This window comes from Budorcas taxicolor, chromosome 10, assembly GCF_023091745.1.
Source record: "Budorcas taxicolor isolate Tak-1 chromosome 10, Takin1.1, whole genome shotgun sequence".
In the NCBI taxonomy this organism is placed as follows: domain Eukaryota; kingdom Metazoa; phylum Chordata; class Mammalia; order Artiodactyla; family Bovidae; genus Budorcas; species Budorcas taxicolor.
In genome coordinates this window covers 95,213,721-95,238,674 of record NC_068919.1, presented here as the reverse complement: position 1 = coordinate 95,238,674, position 24,954 = coordinate 95,213,721, and positions in this window count along the sequence as shown.

Below are 24,954 nucleotides of genomic sequence, written 5' to 3'. Positions count from 1 at the left end.
CTGCCCTCTCCCTGCCGCCCTCTCCCCTGCCCCTGTTTCCCCTCCCCTTCTCTCTTCTTCCCTGTTCTCTCTCTCAGCTGCTGCCACTTCTAAGAAGCCTTCCCCATCCTTAGGTCTGAGGTGGCTGCTGCTGCTCTGTGTCTCCAGGATCTGCAAGCGGCCCTGTAGTTCTAGGCTGTATTTAGCTACCACTCGACTGACTCCCAAGCCAGCTTCTTGCAGGTGGATGCTTTTAGTTTTACATGGCTGTCTAACAAAATCCCTCCGAACTCAGTCGTTCAGAACAACCAAGCATCTGCTCTTCTCTCTCATGGTTCTGTGGGTTGACTGGGCTCAGCTGGAACATTCTCACTTGAGGTCTTGCCTGGATGTAGTCAGATGACAGTTGGAGTCCTGTGAAGCCGGGCCTGGACCAGATGGAAAGGTGCTCCTCCCCAGACATGCTGGTGATGCTGGCGGCTGGCTGTGAGCTTGCCTGGGTCCGTCTAGGAGTATCTCCAGGTGTCCCATATCTGGGTGGCTTGAGTTTCTCTCAGCATGGCAGCTGGGTTCTTAGACAGAGTCTTCCAAGAGTGAGCTTTCCAAGAGGCCCGAGGAGGTGATTCTGGTCCTCTGACGGCCTGGACTCAGAAATTCCAGGACTTCTGATGCATTCTAGTGATCAACGTGATCACAGAGCAGCGCACAGGAAGAAAGAATAGATTCCATCCACTGATGGGGTGTCACAAGAGCACACTGCCACGGACCACGGAGGATGAGGGATGTGGCCACGGCCATGTTTGGAAGCGCCATCTGTCACATCTGTTCTCTCTGAACCCTGTCTTCCCAGCAACAAGCACTGTGCCTGGTGCACAGGAAGTGTTAATTGTCCCCTACGCAGAATAAGCTGATTGAAAGCGTGGCCTCTGAATCCAGACCTCCCTGGGTTGCTATTCCTGGCTGTTCTCTTTTCCTAGCCCTGGGGTCTTTGATGAGATGTGCCTCAATGTTCATAGTGGTGAAACACAGATAAACTCCAACTCACAGTGGGCTCATGAGGAATAACCAGGTTAATATATGTAAAGGCTTTAGGACCACACACCTGGCTCAAATACCCACCAAATTAGCCGCTATCACAAACAGGAGCGAGAGGAGAAGGGCTCACCCTTGCAGTGTTCCCTCTCCTCCAGGCCTTGTTCAGCCCTTCCAAATCTGTTTCTTCTCTTATAAACCAGTGGGCAATACCTGGCTAAGCCCCACGTTGCCATGGTAATTAAATCTCTACATATGACATCCTATTTTGGCAACCTAGAATATTCCTCTAGTGACATACATACTACTGCCAAAGGCCTTGAGATTTGTTCATTGTGTGCTATATATTTATTAGCTATGTTCTTGTTTCAAAGTACTCAGACAACTTTGAACTTTCTCAGGGACTGAGATCCTATCTTATGCTGTCTGCGCACGACTGCCTTAGAATCTACACCACCAGAGAGACGTCAGGCGTGGAATAGAGACTTGTCATTAACATCTCATTTTCTTGACATGCTACTAATTAAAGAGTATTTATGAAGAAAATCCCACTCATCCCGATTCAGTAAAAAACTAGTTTTGGGGATTTTCAAAGAGAATAAAAAGGTCATGGGACATTACACCTAAGAAGAGGCAGAGGCGTGCACACAGCTCTGTTTCCACGGTTTCCAAGACTGGAGTGCTTCCTTGCTGGCACCCCTGCTTACATCTGAGCTCCCAAACTGGCTCTTTACCAAGAGAGTCCCTGAGTGGAAATGTGTATGGTTTGGCAAGAAAAGGTTGCCCCCTGGAAGGGCACTCAACCTCAGCTGGATATCTTTTCAATAATTTGGTTGTGAGCCATTTTTTTTTTTTTTTTAGCTTCTTCAGGAGTTGTGAGCTTCCTGAAATCATATGCAAGATCTTATGTGCATGTGTAAAAACATATTTCTTCAGAGAAAACCTCTGGCTTTCATGATGTTCTCCTAGGGATTCCTCAGAACGAGAAAGTTAAGAACCACTCGTTATAAAAACACGGGCAGAACGTGCTGACCCTTGACACTTCCTGGAAGACGTTTTCATCTGACCAAAACTGTAAGGGTGCATTTACTTATTACTTCCCTTGCCTTTAGCCTAAAACTGGAGGGCAGCATTTTCAAATATCCCATCAAATCCATTAGTGGTATTTCCCTATCCTAGGGGTCTGGACTGCGGTAAACAAGAATTCATGGCAGCCATACTATTGGTCTAAAATTAAAGCCTTGGGAATTTATGGGTGAAATGCATATGTCTCTGACTCTATACTTTTCTTTAAAAGAGTGTGGGGTCATAAAAAATTAAGAGAGACAACTCTAAATCATATCAATTAAAAAGAAATTTCATTTTTTTCGAGATGTGTACACACATGCACACATACACACACACACACAGCTTTTTTCCTAAAATATATATATTCTCTCATAAAATGCCACAGAATTATTCACTGCATTTTTAAAGTGTTCTCAGTATGTGTGATTTATAAGAAGACTAATTTATTTAAAACTGATCAGAGGCCCAAAAGTTCTGTTAACTTTGAGAAACCCTTGTAATTACATACCAGAGAAGGCCATGTGTATTATCTTCAGAGGCTGAATTCCTGTGGATTTTAATCCTTAGCCAGCTTCTCTGTTCGGGAACTGGATATAATTGCAAGTCCATTTCCAAGTGTTTACTTGTAACTAAGACCCACTCTGTATTAACGGCAGTGATGATTATGGTAGTGACTTGTTATTGAGCACTCACTATGTGCCAGGTTCAATGCTAAGTGTCTCAGTGTAACATGTGGTCCTTTACATACACCATAATGTCATTCAGGAACTGCTTTCTCAGATTGAGGCAAGAATAGCATGCAATTTCCTTCTTTTTAACAGAAGTTGATTGCTGGTATAATAAAACATGCAAGCATGTATGGTAGTATCTGCAAGGGAGAGCTGGAACCTCCAGGCGGTATGGCAGTTTTCCCCAGTACTCTTGTTTTCTTAACATTTCTTGAGCATCTACTGTCTCTTAGACATGGTGCTGGGTTCTAGATGATGAAAGCAGGGAAGATAGACATTGTTCCTGCCCTGAAATTGCTTACAATCTAACCGGGGTAGAATACATCATGTGACATGAGTGTGAATTGGTGATCAAGTTAGACATTTCAAGCCATGAGGCTGGGTCAAAGTTATTGTATCCTGGTCTTCAGTGGACAAGAACAAATGGAGTTATTTTCTGTGAACTCTACCACTTTTGGAGAATATGTTGTTGTCTTTTTTTATTAAGTATATAAGGTATGTATCCAAATTAATGCATCTTAATTGATTCCCCCTGCTGAGTAAATACCTGTAAAGTTTGTTGGCAGTATTGTTACACACTAGATCCTGGGGTCCACTTTGAATGAGAACCAGGAAAAGGACCTGTTATTCTGAGTTACTCATGCAGGCCTGATGATAGCTGCGGTCATGGTTGCCACAGTCCCTTCTGCTACAACAAAAGACTGTTTTGGTTTTTTTTTTTTTTCTGAAAATATGACTGTTCCTTAGTCATTTTTAAACATTCTTACTCAAAACAACATATATGTTGGAGTTAGGCCTGTAGGGGGTGGGGGGGGGGGGTGCGGGAAACACTTAAGTAGGTGATAGCAAAAGAGACTGGTGGTAAACGTAGAGCCTTGTTTCTCAGATTGAGGCTGCTGGCTTAAAATAATCCTGATAAAAATGTAAATTTCTAAGGCTCACCTAAAATCTCAATCTCAATCACAGAGACTCATGACCCAAAATATGCATTTTAATTATAGGAGTGACTTCCAAGATTAGGGAAAATTTAGAAGTGTCCCTGCAAGAGTCAGTGTGGTGACATGGAAGCCTCAGCTTATAAAGTTTTGGGAGAATGTAGGCAGCTAACTAGCAGGATGCCTTTGGGCCGAACCATTTTAATTATCTGGCTTCCATTCCTTAGTCCTCCCCCTCTGCCTCCTCCTCCAACTAGTCCCATTAAGTTGTATCAAAACATGACACTCTGATAAAGAAGGATGAGTAATTAGGCAGCCTTATTCACAACACCATGTCAGTTGAGGACAGATTCTTCAGCCGATCAATTAGCATTCAGTGAACACATCATGTGGGAGATTTGAGAAATGGATAAGACAAGGTCAGTGTTTTCAAGAGCTTGCCATCTGCCTTTTGAAAATAAATTTCACTGAAGCCAAGACAAAGACTAGAACACTGAAATGGTTAATACGCACAAACACTGTATGAGATCAGAGACAGTCCTCAGCAAGGGTTGTCAGATACGTCATCAAAGCAGGCTCCAAATGACCCTTTAAGGCAACTGGATTAAACTGTTGGAAAGTCACTAATTGGGTATTCTATACAAAAGTCCAGAAAACTGTGATCTGGCTCTCAAGAGAGGAAAAAAAAAACGTAGTGCTGAAAGGACAGTCTTAAATCAGTAGATCACAGTCTACCAGCTATAGAAATTTTGAAAGATTATTACTCTAACTTGCCTGGACATTATGTCTGTTAAGAATCTGTCCCTGGGTTCTGACTGTGAGAAAGTCAATATTCACTGCTAGGCAAATAGTAGCAGAAGGGAATAGGAAAGCACAGCTACAGACCACTCAGGGAACAGATGGAGGGGGAAGTCAGGGAGAGGATTCATTCTTGTCTCCCTGGGAAGGCCTAGCAGTATCAAGATTTCACCCCATCTCACCACCCATCCTATGGATTATGCCGTGGGACCCGAATTGCCAAATGTCACCACTGACTACCTTGAATGAGTGCATTCGAAGATATGATGTTCTGAGAAACTCACATGGGAGAGAATACTCAGGCAGAGAAGAGGATAGAGCATGCTGTAAACCTGCTATTGTCCATAGCTCCAGGGATTTTCCCAAATAATGGGAAACTGACTTTGCAACAGAGATTAAAAGAAGGCTAGTGTGTGTGGTGTGTGCTCAGGGAACTCTTTGCAGCTTCTTTGTGACCCCCATGGACTGCAGCCCACCAGGCTCCTCTGCCCATGGGGTTTCCCAGGCAAGAATACTGTGGTGGGTTCCCTCCTCCGGGGGGATCTTCCCAACCCAGAGATTGAACCCACATTCCATGTATCTACTGCACTGGCAGGGAGATGCTTTAGCACTGAGAAAGGAGGCTTGTAGAAGGCAGCATTTTCAGAGAGTGATATGAAAGTGATGAGTACCCAAAGAAAATTAGAAACTGGGGACGTTTATGTGAGGAAAATTCCTCATGTAAAGTGTGTGACACCCAGCACAGCCAGCGTATGCTTTGGCACGCTCACTTCTTCCTTGCTGCTACTGCTGCTAAGTCGCTTCAGTCGTGTCCGACTCTGTGCGATCCCAGAGATGGCAGCCCACTAGGCTCCCCCATCCCTGGGATTCTCCAGGCAAGAACACTGGAGTGGGTTGCCATTACTTCTCTGCTTTCTGATGAGGAGAGCATTTCCCTAAACTTTCTTGTTCTCTCCACTCCTTCACTTATTCTTCCTCCAAGGAGGGACAGCGTTGTCAGGATGCTGGGTTGGAATCTCTTCCTCTTCCGGGTTAGCCTCCTTCCAGAGGTCTCTGTGTGCATCCTGGCCTGGCCTTCATGCTCCAAATTTGACAGGGACAGACCACCCCCCCCCCCCCGCCCCCGCCCCGCCACCCCCAAAGTCAAGAAGGCTGAGGTTGATCAGTGCTGTCAAGGTTTTGGGGGTGTACGACTCATTCTGGGGTTGATGGTAAGAAACCCATTGTGATCATGTATCTAAGCCACATCCTCCAGTTTAATTTTTATTGAGAAAAGCAGCTATTTTGATCTCCACGTGCCTGGATTCATTGTTTATTTCTCAATTGTTTTGAAGTTGGGCAGGAAAAAGTATTGTTTAATGGGTAATAGCTAACCTGGACTAATAGAAAAAGTTATGTTTCACCTCTAGTTTTATTTTATATTACTCATTTTCATTGTATCTCACCAAGGTTGGATGCCCCATGGTAAGGTGTCGTGTCTGCAGCTTCTCATTTCTCTGTCCATCAACACCTGTGCAGAGAGCAGCTTCCTCCTAGGACTCAGTGGTGGCCTCAGCCAAGCTGAGAGAGGCAGGTAAGGAAGCAATAACTCAAGGTCAAAAGTTCATGAATTTTGTAAGATCAAACCTCTCCTTTCCCATGTAAACCAGGAGAAGATAAGCTTGAGAGAGGGAGAAGGAAGGTGCTGGAGTTTCTGTAGTGTCTGTGCCTTAGAATGTTTTAAAGAATTTTGAGAAAAAAAAGTCTACACTGTGTATGTTTATACCAACATCTCCAGAAATTAAAAAAAATAAACTTAGTTTTTGGTTTTCAGAAATATGAACCATTGTAGGTCATTGACATCTTCACTTGCCTAGTTTCCAAAATTCCAAGGCAATTTGTAACCACATTGCTACCATCTAAGGAAATTCTAATAAAGTTCTGATTTGAGCACTAAGTTTCTAAGGATGGGAGGGCTGGCCTGCTAATCTTCTGAGTGATGCAGGCCACAGGCACCTCTAAGAGTGTTTAAGCAAAAAGAGGCCGAAAGGTCGAATCCTGACAACTCCCCTGAGAAATAGAGTCACTTCATTATAGAAGACTTAGCTGTTGGTTTGGAATTCTCTAATGAGTTGAAATCCACACTCAGTCAATAGGCAAGTATATAACCCTGAGCAGCCTCCTTAACTAACCTGAGATTTACTACATTTTTTAATCTGCCAAACTGGACTAAAATAGTCTACATGAAAGTGAATTGCAGGTATAATCCTCAATATATGTCAGTTGAGTAAGATATCAGAAAGGATGGACTCTCAGACCTTAAAGAGGCATTATTGGGCATCCTGTCCTGCATCTCAAGGACAAAGGATAGATAATAATGAAGGGGGCTGAGGTTATACAAATAGCTGAGAAAAGAAGAGAAGCAAAAGGCAAAGGAGAAAAAGAAAGATACCGATTCGAATCCAGAGTTCCAAAGAATAGCAAGGAGAGATAAGAAAGCCTCCCTCAGCAATCAATGCAAAGAAATAGAGGAAAACAATAGAATGGGAAAGACTAAAGATCTCTTCAAGAAAACTTGAGATACCAAGGGAGTATTTCATGCAAAGATGGGCTCAAAAAAGGACAGAAATTGTATGGGCCTAACAGAAGCAGAGATATTAAGAAGAGGTGGCAAGAATACACAGAAGAACTATACAAACAACATCTTCATGACCCAGATAAACACAATGGTGTGATCCAGACATCCTGGAATGTGAAATCAAGTGGGCCTTAGGAAGCATCACTATGAACAAAGCTAGTGGAGGTGATGGCATTCCAGTTGAGCTATTTCAAATCCTAAAAGATGATGCTGTGAAAGTGCTGCACTCAATATGCCAGTAAACTTGGAAAACTCAGCAGTGGCCTCAGGACTGGAAAAGGTCAGTTTTCATTCCAATTCCAAAGAAAGGCAGTGCCAAATAATGTTCAAATGACCACACAATTGCACTCATCTCACAAGCTAGTAAAGTAATGCTCAAAATTCTCCAAGCCAGTGTTCAACAGTATGTGAACCATGAACTTTCAGATGCTCAAGCTGAATTTAGAAATGGCAGAGGAACCAGAGATCAAATTGCCAACATCCATTGGATCATAGAAAAAGCAAGAGAATTCCAGAAAAACATCTGCTTCTGCTTTATTCACTACACCAAAGCCATTGACTGTGTGGATCACAACTGCAGAAAATTCTTTAAGAGATGGGAATACCAAACCACCTTACCTGCTTCCTAAGAAACCTGTATGCAGGTCAAGAAGCAACAGTTAGAGCCAGTCATGGAACAACAACACATTGGTTCCAAACTGGGAACGGAGTACATCAAGGCTGTATATTGTCACCGTGCTAATTTAACTTATATGCAGAGTATATCATATGAAATGCTGAGCTGGATGAAGCACAAGCTGGAATCAAGATTGCCGGGAGAAATATCAATAACATCAGATATGCAGATGACACCACCTTTATGGCAGAAAGCTAAGAACAAAAGAGCCCCTTAATGAAAGTGAAAGAGGAGAGTGAAAAAGCTGGCTTAAACCTCAGCATTCAGAAAAAGAAGAATATGGCATCCGGTGCCATCACTTCATGGCAAATAGATGAGGAAACAAGGGAAACAGTGAGACTTTATTTTATTTTTTTGGCTCCAAAATCATTGCAGATGGTGAATGCAGCCGTGAAATTAAAAGACACTTGCTCCTTGGAAGAAAAGCTATCACCAACCTAGACAGCATATTAAAAAACAGGGACATTACTTTGCAGGCAACAGTCCATCTGGTCAAAGCTATAATTTTTCCAGGAGCCATGTATGGATGTGAGAGTCGGACTATAAAGAAAGCTGAGCACCAAAGAATTGATGCTTTTGAACTGTAATGTTGGAGAAGACTCTTGAGAGTCGCTAGGAGATCAAACCATTCAATCCTAAAGGAAATCCATCATGAATATTCATTGGAAGGACTGATGCTGAAGCTGAAATGCCAGTAGTTTGGCCACCTGATGCGAAGAACTGACTTATTGGCAAAGACCCTGATGCTGGGCAAGATTGAAGGCATGAGGGGAAGGGGATGACAGAGAATTAGATGGTTGGATGGCATCACCAACACACTGGACATGAGTTTGAGTAAACTCAGGGAGTTGGTGATGGACAGGGAGGCCTGGCGTGCTGCAGTCCATGGGGTTGCAAAGAGTCGGACACGATTGAGCTACTGAACTGTACTGAACTGAGGTTTCTAGAATTATAGAGATTCAGTGCTGGAAGCTTCTTGCCAATTTTTACTACAATGCCCTCTGGGTGGATGGACCTAGAGCCTGTCATACAGAGTGAATTAAGTCAGAAAGAGAAAAACAGATATCATGTATTAATGCATTTGTGTGAAATCTAGAAAAATGGTTCTGATGAACCTATTTGCAGACCAGGAACAGAGATGTAAACCTAGAGAATGAAATGTGATGTGGTCTTGGGAAGGGCAGGTGGGATGAATTGGGAGATTGGGATTTATACATATACACCACCATGTGTAAAGTAGATGGCTAGTGGAGAGCTGCAGCATGCAGCACAGAGAGCTCAGCCCAGGGCTCTGCGGTGACCTAGATGGGTGGGAGGCCGATCCATGAAGGAGCAGGTATATATACACACATATAGCTGACTCACTTTGTTGTGAAGCAGAAATTAACAAAATGTTGCAAAGCAATAAAAGAAAAAATCTTAGGTCCACAGATAATAAACAACTTCTGATAGTCACACAAACCAGAAAGCTTGGAACTGGGCTGAGAGGCCCAAATTTTCTTTTCTAGTTGAATGCTTTCCCATGATTTCGTGGTTAAAACAGGAGCGGAGACAGAGAAACATAGCATCCCTGATGAATGAGGAAGAAGATCCCAGAGTGCTCTCCCCACGTTTTACCATCGGCAAAGCCAAAGTCAACAGCGTAGAAATTCCTTCTGTCGGTCGGATGAAAAATGTCCCCTGCCCTCCTACCCAAGGCACTTGAATGAGCACTCGTGATGAACGTCATTGGAAGCCAGCCTGACTATTGAATTCACAAACAGGTTTGTCCCTAGAATGTGGATTGTTTTCTTTTATATGATCATACTAGGGATAATGATACAATAATTCAAAGTCATTAGCCTCCATTTTATCATTAGGAAAATCAAACAATGCATGGGATATATGTTAGCAGAGTCTTGCTGTTTCCCAGACTGCAAGAGCTGATATATTTCCAATACAGAGTTTTAGATGAGTGGCAGAGAGACTTGTAGATGACCTTTGATTCAAAATTCCTACCATGCTGGGCATAAGGCACATTATTTATATTACCTTTATGTCTCTGTGAAGTGTCCATAGTTGAAAGACAGTTAGGGGAGACACCCTTACTTATCTGTGGGTGCCAAAAGATTTATGCAGTTCCAAGGACTCTGAGACACAGAATTCAGAGTGTTCTCCATCACTGGAGATGGAAATAGTGATAAATGGGTGACATCACCCTAACTTCTACCAGATGCTACGTGGTGCTAACTCAACTGTCAGACTCTTCTCCGTACCTCCTGGGACTTGAAACCATCAGGTTCTAAATTTCACCCATCCTGTTTGTTGTGTCTTATCCATAATCCTGATGGAAAAGTCCATGAGCTGGCAGAAAGGGGCAAGAAGCCAGACACCCAGGCTAAGTGCTGTAAACGTTTGCTCAGTCTACTCTCTGGCCACCTGCAGTGGAATACTGTCAGCTCTGTCATTCAATCTCCTGCACTTGCTTATGCTCACCATCAGTAGACTACCATTTTCTTTTTCTCCAGGCTTTGGTCATTTTCACATAATTATGAACTGTGACAGGAAGGCCAGACAATCTGATTTTCAACCTGTCAGCCCACAATATTTTATTTCAAAAATCTACAGTCCTTTTACCAGTGCCTCTCACACTTCTGGATGTCAGGTTGATGATGCGTCTATTAAGTGACCATGAGTTCTCAGGAGGCGCACTCTAGTTCTTTGTTAAAGTATGACTTGCCTCTCTTTTGGGCTCCTGGACAACTGTCTGTCTGTGCTGTTCCGTTTGTTTGTGTTTTGTTTGTGTGTGTGTGTAGTGGGAAAATAACACTTCTCATACACCCTGTTCAGGAAAGAGCATCTGCCAAATTATCCTCAGAAAAACAGATCTCAAAGGAAGTTGTCCTGGGATTTAGCGGTCATCGGGAGCATCTCCAGTTTTTAAAGCTTCACCAGATCAAAATGTCCCAGCATGAATCAGTGCTTGTACAAACACAGATGAAGTCCACGCCCCAAGACACATGCCAAACAATATCATCTGAATGTACTTGCTACAGTTTCATCCCAAATGCAGATTTTAAAAGGCACATTTGTGTGTGTGTGTGAATTAAACCATTCTGAATAATGGTAAGACCCAACTCTTCCCGTATACAATGAGGAGTTCTTGACCTTTGAATTTTGTAATTAAGAGAAATGATCGATTTAGAGATTAACATAAAGTGGCCAACTTCAAATTGTATGCATTAAAGACATTAAGAGAGAAAACAACTAACGTTTACAAGCACCAACACTTTATAAAGTTGGGATTTTTTTTAAAAATTATTTTTTATTTTATTTTGGAACATTGATGATTAGCAATGTTATTCTAGTTTCAGATATACAGCAAAATAATTCAGTTACATGCTGCTGTTGCTGCTAAGTCGCTTCAGTGTCTGACTCTGTGCGACCCTATAGACGGCAGCCCACCAGGCTCCCCCGTCCCTGGGATTTTCCAAGCAGGAACACTGGAGTGGGTTTCCATTTCCTTCTCCAATGCAGGAAAGTGAAAAGTGAAAGGGAAGTCACTCAGTCGTCTCTGACTCTTAGCGACCCCATGGACTGCCGCCCACCAGGCTCCTCTGTCCATGGGGTTTTCCAGGCAAGAGTACTGCAGTGGGGTGCCATTGCCTTCTCTGTCACTTACACGTATATATGCGTATATCTGATACATATATATTACTCAACTGTTGAAATGAATGAAAAACTACCATTTGCAGCAACATGGATGTAAAACAGATTGTCATACTAAGTGAAGTAAGTCAGACACAGAAAGACTAATATATGGTATCACTTATATGCAGAATCTAAAAAAAAAGATGGGATTTTTAATATAAAAATAGGAAATATACAATGATAATTTTTAAAATTAATTTCATTTGTCTTTCTGAACACTGTTTTTTATTTTTATTTTTTATTTTTCCAGGCATGGCTTAAAATTTAGACATGGACCACAAGCAGACTGTTGATTTATACCTAGGAAACACTATATATTCTTTCCATTGACAACATAACTAAATTCCCACCTTCGAAATTGAAACCAAAATAGCATTTAGAGGATGGCCATTTTCACCTCTGCTGATTCAAGGGACATTATACAATGACATTTGTGATTAATTCACTAGTAGAAAACAGATTTGACTCTAAAGGCATTATTAAAAATTCCCCTTTGTAGTCTAATCTAGTTTTAGAGCCTACTTTTGCTTTGCTGAGTTTTCTTTTCCTCTCCTATATATGGCTTTTTGAAAAATGAACTTGTTTGGCTTAGAAAAATAAGAGAACACCTGATCAGTTCTTACTCAAGCCTGCTTAAAAGCAGATTTTATTTTCTGGGGAGCAGGGATACTCGTGTTCCCAATTTGTCTTTCTTTCCTCCAAGGGAATGTAAATCTGGTGTCTAAACAACCTGGCCAGGCCAATGGGAAACCTTGCAGCTACAACTGAGCTGAGTGCTTTGAAAATGTCCTCCTCCTTGGTTTTCGCAGTAGGTTGCCACTTCCCCTGCCTCAGCCAACATTTTTAGGGACTGAGCACCTGACCTTCCAGGGATTATGGGACCCAAGGGCTGCAGGTAATTCCTTTTGGCTAATAGAACCTCTTTATAGTTTCATGACTAAGGCTTGCTCTCCTGCTCTTTTAAAGAAGTCATCTTCTGCACTTTTGCAGTGGTTTCGTTTGGCAGAAAATAGTTCTTCCAGCTTTGTTGCAAATTACCCATGGAGAGAAGCAGATTCAGTGCGTTTTATTTGAAATGCCAGCTTTCAAGGTTTTCAGCTCAGGCTGGTGCTTGTAGAAACAAGGCAGCTGAGTAAAGGTTTAGGAGATGGATGTGGAAGCCAAGATTCTAAGGAGTCTAAACATTTCAAAATACGTCTTTAACATTTCCGCATCCCATTCATTTAAAACACTGCCACTGCATCTAAACATTTGTGGTGAATTCTCTTTAAGGAATGCATCAGAGAATGCAAAATCTCAAGCTTTTCATTTGAAATCAAACAAAGGCTAAAATCAGGCATGGTGAAGTACATTCTCATGCACCAGGATTACCATCTTTAATATCATATTTGCTCTTTGTTAGAAAACAAGCTGTCTCACCAGGCAAGATATTTCATGGTTACCCATTGCGCCTGTCTGTCCTTTGATTTTGTTGTGTGAACTCTGAGGATCTCGAGTGACTTCAGCCTCTTTAAGTGTGTTAGTCGCTCTGTCGTGTCTGACACTATGCGACCCCACAGACTGTAGCTCACCAGGCTCTTCTGTCCAAGGAATTCTCTAGGCGAGAACACTGGAGTGGGTAGCCATTTCCTCCTCCAGAGGATCTTCCTGACCCAGGGATGTAACCCAGGTCTCCTGCATTGCAGGTGGGTTCTTTAACACCTGAGCCAAACTCTTACAGTCTCCCAAATTATCAAGGGATGGAGGACCCATCAAAGACCCAAGTAAAACCTGGTAATCCTGTTATAACTTGGCATTGTAATTATAACTCAGGGAGAGGGCAGAATGAGGTAAAACATGCAAATTAAAGACCCAGACATCACACTCCAAATTATAGAAACATCTCTATGTCAACACCCCCTCTTTTGATTAGTAAAGACTTCATCCTTTCTGTATATTTATTCCATTTATGATGTAGATAGTTGAAGGTAAAATGTTGTGCAAATCATCTCTAAGGCTGCCCAAGACATCTCTACTCTTGGGAATAACCTTTGTAATTATAATACTGACAGTGGGAACATGTTGAGTGCTTTCTTTTGGTACTAGGTACTTACTCAGTTCTTTATATACAATAAATAAATGAATCCCGACAATTCTATTGGACTTGCCAGGTTGCTCAGCAGGAAAGAACCAGTCTGCCAATGCAGGAGACACTGGCGAGGCAGGTCTTGTCCCTGGTTCTGGAGGATCCCCTGGAGGAGGAAATGGCAACCCTCTCCAGTATTCCTGCCTGGGAAATCCCATGGGGAGAGGAGCCTGGTGGGCTATAGTCCATGGGGTCACAAAGAGTCAGACAGGACTGAATGACTGAGCGCACACACACAGAGTTCTATTATCAATGTCTCCATTTGACAGATGAAGAAACTGAAGTTCAGAGAAGTGAATATCATGTGGGTATTCTCCACCTGGAAGCTATTAATACTTTGAAACATACACTGTTGACTTTTGTGCTCAAGGTGAGGGTCAGAAGAAGCTGCGTGTCTCAGTATAAATCTGCACTGACACCATTTTTTAATTATAAGAATTTTTTTGATGTAGGCCATTTCTAAATCTCTATGGAATTTGCCATAATATTGCTTCTCTTTTGTGTTTCGGTATTTTTGGCCATGAGGTATGTGGGATCTTACCTCCCTGACCAGGGATTGAACACTCACCCTCTACACTGGAAGGCGAAGTCTTAGCCACAGGACCACCAGGGGCATCCCCAATATTGATATCATTTTTTTTTTCCATTTCTTTTTCTGAAGGTTTCTAGGAGTGCAAGAAATGAGTGTGAAAGTACAGAGGGCAAGGGGAGGCAGAGAGTTGTGGCCTCAGGGCATTATAAGGCCTGCCCCACTCCAGCCAGTCCCAGCTAGCTGATTCATCCTCCACACCATTTTTTAGACTAGTCTCAGCCTAGCATCTTCCAGAATTTCCTGTCTCATCAACTCAACTCTCTTTCTGCTCTGCACCTGCGTTGTTTACACCATAACCTCAAACTGTACCTGGAATATGGCTTCAGAAAGAGATTCTTGTTTAGTTTAAAATGCTTCTAATTTCCCAGTCAGAAAATATGCTCCCTAAAAGTAGAGGCCAGACTTTCTATTTCCCTTGCCTTCCCCTACCTCCTGATCACTCTTTCCAATGCTTAACCCTGGGCCTAGAACAGTCATTGTGAAATGTATACTTTCTTCTGTGTGATTATTCTAAGTCTTGGCCAAAAGGAATGGGCTTGAGTTTTGGCAAATAGGTATAAACTACAATTTGATTTTTTCTGTTAGAAGTGCAGGGAAATAACACATCTTAGATGATCTTTTAGAAAAGGCAAGCACTGTTCTGGCTTTTGTGGAAAAGGCAGAATACTCTCCACCCAGCAAAGAATGAAGAGGCACCTGTTTTTTTTTTTTTTTTTGGAACAGAATTTTCTTACTCAGAAACTTATTGAAAAAAACAACTGTACAAAACAACAACAACAACAACTGTACAAAGTCATGAAATTAACACAAATTAAAACTTTTTCAGAACTTCTGGCCCATCTATCATTTTGAATTTAGAAAATACATTCCCATTTTTAATCTTCTTTTATGTTAAAAATCCAGACAAATTTAATCAACATTGGCCTCATGTTTTTGGCCCACTGCTAAAAAAAGAAAAATTTAAAAGAAAAAAGAAGGTTTGTGCCACCAGTTTCAGAGCCAACAGAAAGGTACTCAAACGAGGAATATCAGCATTATGAAATACTAAAAAAGGGATTTTACATTCTGGGATAAGTGTTAAAGCCTCTGCTTTACTTCTAAATAAAGTTGAGCCTGGGCTCCTGTAATTAATCTGCTGAGTTTCCTGAAGATATCCTCTAATATCTGGGGGAAAAAAGTATTTCCTGTATCAGAAGCATTTTTAATAACTCTTCTAGTGAAAGTAGAATGGTCACTTTTATTTCCCAATCCAATGTGCCAAAATTGCTGGGAAAGTTTTTTCCTCATTGTCTCAGCATTAAATCAACATTTGAAAAATGGAGACCTTTTTTTTTTTTTTAAATTCAAAGAATTAATACCCAGGTCATGGGTAATAGAAATCTCACCAGCTTTGGTGCACTGGGCTTATGAAATTGAAACAAGTGACTCTATTCATTATTAATAAAAATATATGGTTCTGCTTAAACTAAATATCAAAGTCCTGGTTGAGTCTTAGGGACCCAGTGACTCCATGATATAAGGCCCCCTTGCTGCCCTTTTATGATTTTCTGCAAAGCTCTTCACACAATTTAATGCCTTGTAATCAGTGGGGACCTATACATCAAGGCGGAAGGAGGGTAAAGTATGTTTTGTTAAACAAAAATTATGAAACACTCCATTGTGCCATATAAATTACGATTTCTTCTCTACTTTTCTGCTTTCAGATTTATAGCATTTATCTGATGTTGACACTGCTTTTTGATATAGAAGAAAATCTGACTATTTACGTATATGTAAAAGAGATCTACTGGTTTAAAATATCATCATTGGGATGTTAAATCCTTCAACCCAAGAGTACTTGTCTCTGAGCAATCTGGCATCTGCTGGTTGTTAGTATTTTAAAAAGTAGTTTTTCCACAATTATTTGTATAAGAATTGGCAACATGATGGGTACGTTTAGTTAAATGAATCACAGATCTAAGTAGTTAACTTCCTTTTATTGCAAAGAAAACTGGACGATACAAACAACAGACTTTTCCCTTGCAAACCCATTATTTTAAAACACTACACCCAATTAGATAGATAGATGGATGACTATATAGGTAGATAAACAGACAGAACCCAAGTGTGGAAAATTTTTGCTCAACGTTTTTTTCATGTTTGTCAAACCTTATTTGTATTTACCAAACATCTGGTCTATTATTTGCCCAGTGGTCTATGTTATTGGGTCTAAATGCTTGGAGAAGTGACTAATTTTAGACTTTCTGTATATAAATCATAAAATGCATGAAAGGAGTGCTTTTTTGCTCATCCATTGTTCTGGATCTCATCCTAACATGGGCTGCTGTTTTGACACTAACTTAAATGGGCACCACTGGCTAGGAGTTAGATAAGAAATTGAAAGGGGAAATTGGCAAAGACATCTCCATTGTTATGAATTAATATTTAAGACATGATTGTAAAGATACTTAAATCTGTGAGAGTGTGAGAGTTCCGAGACCCTAAAAAGAAAGTAGTGTCAGTGACTTCAGAATCATTTCACATTATTAATTAATATTAATATCACATACGTTAAAATTTCCTTTTTAAGTCTGTCTTCTCCACTAGGCTAAGTATTTTACTTGCCTTATCTCATTCAATCCTAGGAAAGAATTCCACGAAACAAATACTATTCTCCCATTTTACAGAGAGGGAACGAAGTCCTACATTTCTATGAATTGTTTCCCATATGTTTGCTTTGTTTTCTTTCTTTTTAAATTTTTAAATTTATTTTTAACTTTAAAATTGAAGCACAGTTGATGTACATTAGTATACTAGTTTCTAGTGTACAGCATAAGTGATTCACTGTTTTACAGACTATATTCCATTGAAAGTCATTAAAAAACAATGGCTATCATTCCTTTTGCTGTGCAATATGTCGCTGACGCTTCTCTATTTGCTTTATAATAGATTGCATGTCTTCATCCCATCCCCTGATCTTGTCCTTCCCCTCTCCCTTTCCCCATGGTATCCAGTACTTTGTTTTCTATATCTCTGAGTCCGTTTAAAAGCATACATTTTTTTCGATAAATGATGCTGAATATTCACATGCAAAAAAAAAAAAAAAGTGAATCGACCCATAGACCTTATACCACTCAGAAAAATCAGTTCAAAATAGATCATAGCTATAAATATAAAACTGTAAAATTCCTAAGAGATAACACTGGAGAAAATCTAGGTGATCTTGGATTTGGTGATGACTTTTTAGATACAACATTAAAAGCATGATTTATGAAAGAAATAATTGATAAGTTGAACTTTAAAACCAATTGTATTGGAGTATAGCTGATTTATGACTTGTGTTAGTTTCAGCTGAAGGTTTTCTTCTGAGTGGAGGAGCCCAGAACTGCTCCTCACTGGAACCTGAGTTGATAACTTTTGTTCTGTCACATCTTTGGCCTCTGAACTTCATCCGCACATGATCCTGTTATTTGACATTTTTTTCCCAATTTTTTTTCAGTAAGCAAAAGGGATTTAGCTTTTTTTGTTGCTTGCAGAAAGTCAGCTAACATCTTTACATTTTTTTCAATGGAACAATATTTGTTGATGCTTAACGGTAGTGTCCTTTCTTTTCAGAAGGTAAGCTGTCTGATTGGGATCAAGCTTTCCAAAGTTTATGTGAGTTCAGTTAAATTATTCTCAAAGTAGCTTGAAAGTAAATTGAAGTACAGTGGAGCCTCTGGTCAGTTTTAAAAGAGAGGGCAGGAAGGGGCTTTGCATCAGTCGAGTATTAGTCGCCCTTCTTCAGTTTCAATCACTGTGCTGGGCACTTTATTTAAACTTCAGAGAAAGCTGGTTACAGTGGCTACATGAGGCTCATAGAAGAGAAAACTTAGATTCAGAAAAATAGGCCTGAAGCTGCCTACATGGAGCTAAATCAAGATGGTCTGACAGTGGGGCCCTTTCTGTCTTATATTCTCCTTCAAAGCAAACCCAAAGACACATATATCTTTGATTATCGTTTTGGTCCCTTGGACATTTTCAACATCGTGTCAGCCCACTCAATACTTAAAGCATTGCAATCTTGCTTTCTTAAAAGGGAAATACCAGGGATTCATTCCATGGGCAGGGTAATAATTATTGATAATATTAGTACTCAGGAATTGATTTCACAAAACAAATAAAGCTTTTCCTTTTGGTTGAAAAGTTATTAGAAATCTAAAGACCTGGATGAACAAAAGATAGAAGTGTTCCTAATTAAGCCATAGCACTTTGATTTTATGTTAAATGGTTTAGTGAAAACTGAAATGCAATATGTACCAAAATGAATCTTTTTCCCCTACTGCTCTAGCCTCTCATATTTCACATCTATTTAAGTTTGAAATATTGAAAGAAAATGAACAAAAATGCAAATATACTCCATAATGATTATGTTTTTCTTTTTCTCCATTTATTTTCTGCCTCTCCATAAAGACAACATAATTTTATTAATTAGCACAAATGGTTATAAAAACCGCCACTTGCCAGGGTGTTATTCCCATTTACTATTTCCACAATGTTGTGTAATGTGAAATTTTTGCACAGAATACTCAGCCAGGACTGTCAGCAGCTGAATTACCATGTGTTGGCAGTATCTGTTAGAACCTGATCAGTATACATCCTGTGAATAAGATGTGTGAAGCATATAATAAAAGAAAGATGACCTCTCTTAGATAAAATACGTTTGCTTCTCCCTTCTGCTGTTAGTAATAGTATTTAGCCTGTCTTATAGTAATTTAAATCAGTGTCCTAAGGCACAGAATAATTAGGTATTTCCCTACATTGTAACAAATGGCCCCGGCATATTTCTCTTCCTGTTCATACTATGGCTTTTGCTATTTTGTCATATTTTTTTTAAGTTGCCTTAAAAGTAGGGGCGGGTGGAATGAAACGGATTGGTTCACATGAAGCTTTTAGAAGCGATTTAAGATCTCTCGGATTTATGAAATTATTGTCCCTGGAGTTAATGTGAATCCTGTTTACCTCAAATATCATTATTCTCTTTGCCAGGAACTCTGACAAGCTGAATAAATACATAAAGGGGGAATCTTGGAAGTAGGCAGACAGACTGGTGACTCATGACGGGGTCAGAGCCTTTGCTATTTGCTTAGGAACAGACCTCTTTCCCTGGCTGCTATGGGGAGGAAGTGATGATGGAGAATGGTCAGTCCCAGAGAGATGTGGTGGAGGCAGCTGGGAGGTCAGGGGTTAAACGTGTGCTATCTCAGCTATGCTGGGTGCAATAACAGCATCAGGCATCAGGAGAACGATCTATCAAGGCAATTAGTCAAGGCGGCCTTGTGGTAGCTCAGATAGGTCTGGCTGTGTTTGCGTCTGTTTATCAGTCCAAGATAAGAATTCTTGTGAACCTTTTTGTTACCTTGAGAAAGTAGACACCTGGAAGGTAAACATAAGACAGCAGTGTCTTTAAAAATTGATTTTGAAAAATGACTACAGCTCCCACAAGGATTAAATCATCTTTTTTTAAAGATGAGGAATTTCTTTGCTTATTTTTTTTCCCATCCATTTCTTGGTCTCTTCTTCCCAGAGTACAGATTATAGAATTGGACCTCTTTTGATCAAATGTGGTACTTGACCCAGATGCCCTAGGAAGTGGGGAAGATAATTCAGGTTACTGTGGTTTTGCTTTTTGCCCCAAGATTTTCCTATAAATGCCGCACTTTCCATAAACTGCCCTAGACATTCAGAACATCTATCACTCTTGTTTCACAAGAGTGGGCTGATTTAATACATCTTTTTTCTCTTCTGATTTCAAACTCCTAGAGGACACTGGCAAGCATTCCTTTTGTCCTGATGTGACCATACCAAGGGGCACACAAGAATCAGACATTTTCAAAGGGGATTTCACAAAAGCTCTCTGTGATTTGTGATTGTAGTTGTAGTGGTAAAAGCGGAATTGTAAGGCTCTGCTGCCTGCCGGCAAGTGAAATCTTCTCAGACCAGGTATTGAACCTGTGTCCGCTGCATTGGCAGGCAGACACTCAGCCTCTGGACCACCAGGGAAGTCCTATTTTTCTACTTCTACACCCATCGTCATGAAACTGGATTTGCCCCAGGGCACATCAGAAGAGGAGTGTGCCTCAGTCTTCAACATCAGTGAGACCATTACTGGGGGCATTTTTGTGAATCTTTCCTAACCCAGTTCGGGCTTACTTCAAGATCTCATGGTCCCATCTGATATTAAAATTTCCAGTTATCTTCAAATCCAATTTCCTAAGCTGAACCCACATTCCATTTTACCAGGATAGCAAAGTATATCTGAATAAGAGGAGATTCTTCCAAATTTTCATTATCCTCCACTAGAAAAATCCAAGTCCAAGCGTTAGCTACCCAGATATATGCAAGAACCATCTTTATTTTTGACAGAAGCTATCTGTATGACTTCAACGAATGTATTAATTCTCTCTGAAACACACATGTTCTCCATATATGAACTGAGAATAACGGTAGGACCTTCACGGGGTTCTTGTGTGGAGTCAATAAAAGATGGACTCAGAGATGCCACGCATGGTGCTTAGAATAAGGGAAGCATCATATAAAGAGCCCAGCACTGTATAAATACCCACTACATAGTATATTTAGCAGATCCATTGACCTAGGGGTAGAAGAACTGCCTTATGCTGTGGATATTCTAAACCCAGATTTACACTACGGCGAAAATAACATGGCTTCTATACAATTAAGATTGTTTTACCAGATTAAATTTTAAAAACTTTTTTAAAAAGGGCATTATTTTTAGACAGTGTTCAGGTTTATAGAAAAACTGAGCAGAAGGTACAGAGATTTCTCATAAACCTCCTGCGCCTATACATGCCTAGCCTTCTCCATTGTCAACATCTCCCACCAGGGTAGCATATTTGTCACAATCAGTGAACCTATGCTGACACATCATTATCACCTAAAGTCCATAGTTCACATTAAAGTTCACTTCCGATTAAATTTTTAGGTTGTTGAGTACAACCTCAGGGGTATCTAGCCATTCATTCAATTATTCATTATTGTTTCTATTTAGCAAATTTACTTTCCCCTAACCTGTGACATTTATGGTACTAATAAGATAAAGTCGAGGTCTGTAAGGGGCTTATCATGTAGTGTCTATCATTTTTTTTTCTAAAGTCTATTATGTTTAATTTATTTATGTAAGGGCATATTATTCTATCACCCATGTGGAGCATATTTTCACCAGGCCCACATCCTATAACTGCATTTACAAGGATTATAACACAGAGGCTTCTGCCAAAATATAAACGAATGCGTTTTCTGAACCTTCCTATTTATCCCCACAGTAAAAATGGAAAAAGGCAATTTAAATCACAACTCTGATAATTTGTCATTGCAAAGCATTTTAAATAAGACCCTTCAAAAGTTCTTCTAGACAGAAGCTTGTCTTCATTTGTAAGTTATTATTAGATTCTGAAACTACATCAAAGGCCAGCTATAATGCAATCTGCTTCAGCACAGAATTTGGAATAATCAGATCTGTTGTGGCCCTCAGATTTTCATTGAGTTTTTTTTTTTTTTTTTTTTCTAGATCTGGCCCTATTGTAAGAATGGGTGCTGTCAGCTTCACTTTGTGTATAATCAAGACCCTACAGTCCCTGAGGACGTGAGTCTGGATGAGGACAGGCACCTTTATGGACAGACAGTAGTTTTCGGGTTTGAACCTGAATTGGCCAAACTGGGCAAGCCCTCCAGGACTTCCCGGATAACTCAGCAGGCAAAGAATCTGCCTGTGATGCAGGAGACACAGGAGACGTGGGTTCAATCCCTGGATCTGTAAGATCCCCCGGAGAAGAGAGTGGCAACCCATTCTTGCCTGGAGAATTTCATGGACAGAGGAGGCTGGAGGGCCACTGTCCATTGGGCAAGTCCTCCATTCACAGGAGATCTGGCCCCTGTCTTTTCAGAGCCGGCTGTCTTTTAGGGGTAGGGTAGGAGTGGGGCAGAGAGGATAAAAAGCTGGAGAGCACAAGATCAACACAGCCCCCCTCGCCTTCTTCCTCAGTGGTCCCCAATGTGACACATTTCTTTCTACCATGAGGTCTTCTACATGTTCCTTTGAGTCTGCAAAGCAAGCCTTCCCCTTCACATGGTTAAATAGTTCTTTTCAATCCTTGGCAATTAAAGAGGACCCTTCTGATCTTTACACTAAATCTGATACTCTTTGGTTGTTTCATAGGTTGCCATGGTACATCAGTGTGATTATTTAATGAATTCTTACTTCATCCACTAGAGTAGAAGTTCTCAGAGTCAGGTATTAGGTCTCCTTGGCTTTATATTATGAATATTTGGCACGTTGAAGATGCTTAATAAATGCTTATGAAATGAATTAAACAAGATAGATCCAGTGGCTTCTCTGGTGGCTCAGGCAGTAAAGAACCCGCCTGTAGTGCAGGAGACCCAGGTTCCATCCCTGGGTCCAGAAGATCCCCTGGAAATGGGAATGGCTACTCACTCCACAGTATTCTTGGCTAGAGAATCCCATGGCAGAGGAACCTGGTGGGCTACAGTCCATGAAGTTCCAAAGAGTTGGACACAACTGAGCTACTTAAACACCAGCAGCATTAACAGAGAAAAATAATTATAAGTCATTAAATACTTATATTGACTTTCCTTAGTAAGTAAAATGATATGTGATACTCGGTCTAAGAAATTTCAAGAGTTTTGGATATACTATAAAGAAATGACAAGGTGACTTTCCTTATGATTACAAACAAATCTAATTAATATTTAAACTAATTAATAAGGTAAAATCAATATAAGCAATGATAGTTACTTTTTTCATCATAGAAGTTTAATTTTCTGGCTTTTAAGATGAATGAGGGCATCAGTGCAGATTTATCTTTGATCCTCTACTTATGTTCACAAAAGATCTGAGGGAATCCCAATTTCCTTTAGACTAAATGTGTAGAAATAACAAGTAAAATTCAGTAGATATTCTAAATAATTTAATATTTACTTACAAACTGGACAAAGTACAGGTACATTAATTCTTGCTAATGATATGTTGTAAAACTGTTGCAATACTTTATTTATCAAAATGACATGGCTTCTGTAAATACTTTCTGTTCCTGAAGTGACAGAGATATGAAAGACAAAAGTTTGAAAAATCATAACGACTAGTCACTTTCAGATTTTTGGACTCAGATTAGTGAACTGGTTTATTGAAATAATATGGAAAAACGAATGAAAATCAGATTCCAATGCTGGTAGGTTAAAAAAATAATGTGTGACTCCAATATACAGGGTTAATCAAATTATCCTAGGCAGAGAAAATAACATAAAACAATCCTTATCACAAACATTTACTTCTAAAATATTTAACAGATGGAATAATCTAAGACACTTTGTGATCTTTATTTTATAGCAACTGTGGTGGTAGTAGTGGTGATGGTTTAGTTGCTCTTGAGACCCCATGAATGGTAGCCCGCCAGTTCCTCTGACCATGGGATCTCCCAGGCAAGAATTGCTGGAGTAGGGTGCCATGTCCTTCTTCAGGGCATCTTCCTGACCAGGGATCAAATCCATGCCTCCTACATTGCAGGCAGATTCTTTACCATTTGAGCCACCAGGGAAGCCCATAGCAACTGAAGAACGTATGATATTTTGAGGTGAATTATCGTGATTTAACATTGAATTGCTAAGCAATTCCATGCCATGCATAGGAGGAGTAATAACAGAGAATATTGGCTCAAAGGAGCTATCAGTGCAATCATATAGAAGTGATGAAAGAAGCCTGGAGAGGTAAAATGTGGTGGAAGAAGCCAGTGTCAGCAGGACTGAGTCAGCTAGCGAGCAGAAAGAAAAATCAGATCAGGAAAAGCCTTGTAGATCTCAGGAGTGAGACCCCCAAGGCCAGGAGGTAACCCAACAGAGAAGAGTCAACACGGCCATAAATCCCCAGGACAGTGGGTCAGGAGGATTTGGGAAACAAGCTGCTGACATTTTAACCCATTATTACCTTGTGCCATCTCTTTGCCTTTTCAGAGGATTAGCTATCTATCTTGGAGAAGGCAATGGCACCCCACTCCAGTACTCTTGCCTGGAAAATCCCATGGGCAGAGGAGCCTGGTAGGCTGCAGTCCATGGGGTTGCGAAGAGTTGGACATGACTGAGCGACTTCACTTTCACTTTTCACTTTCATGCATTGGAGAAGGAAATGGCAACCCACTCCAGTATTCTTGCCTAGAGAATCCCAGGGATGGGGGAGCCTGGTGGGCTGCCGTCTATGGGGTCGCACAGAGTTGGACACAACTGAAGCAACTTAGCAGCAGCAGCAACAGCAGCAGCTATCTATGTTAATTTCAATTTTACTAGTTGCTGAATACGCACACATATATAGAGAGAGAGCTTGGCAGGCTGTAGTCCATAGGGTCATAGGGTCACAAAGGGTAGGACATTATTTAGCGCACACACATATATTTATATTTGTATTTCAGGTTAAATAATACAGAGGACATTAGTCAAGAGTATGTCTTTCATTTTTCGCTCCAAGGGTGGGTTACTAGATCTCCTTGTAATAGCCAGTTCCAACTCTGATGTATTTTCACGATTTTCTTTTTGGGTTTGCGCATCATTTTAGATTGAATCCTTCAGCTCTCTCAAGACTCTTCGTATATTATATAACCAATATTATGCAATACAGTTGGCCTTTACAATCCAAAATTTACTGTGAAGATGAGCTTCCAGACACAAT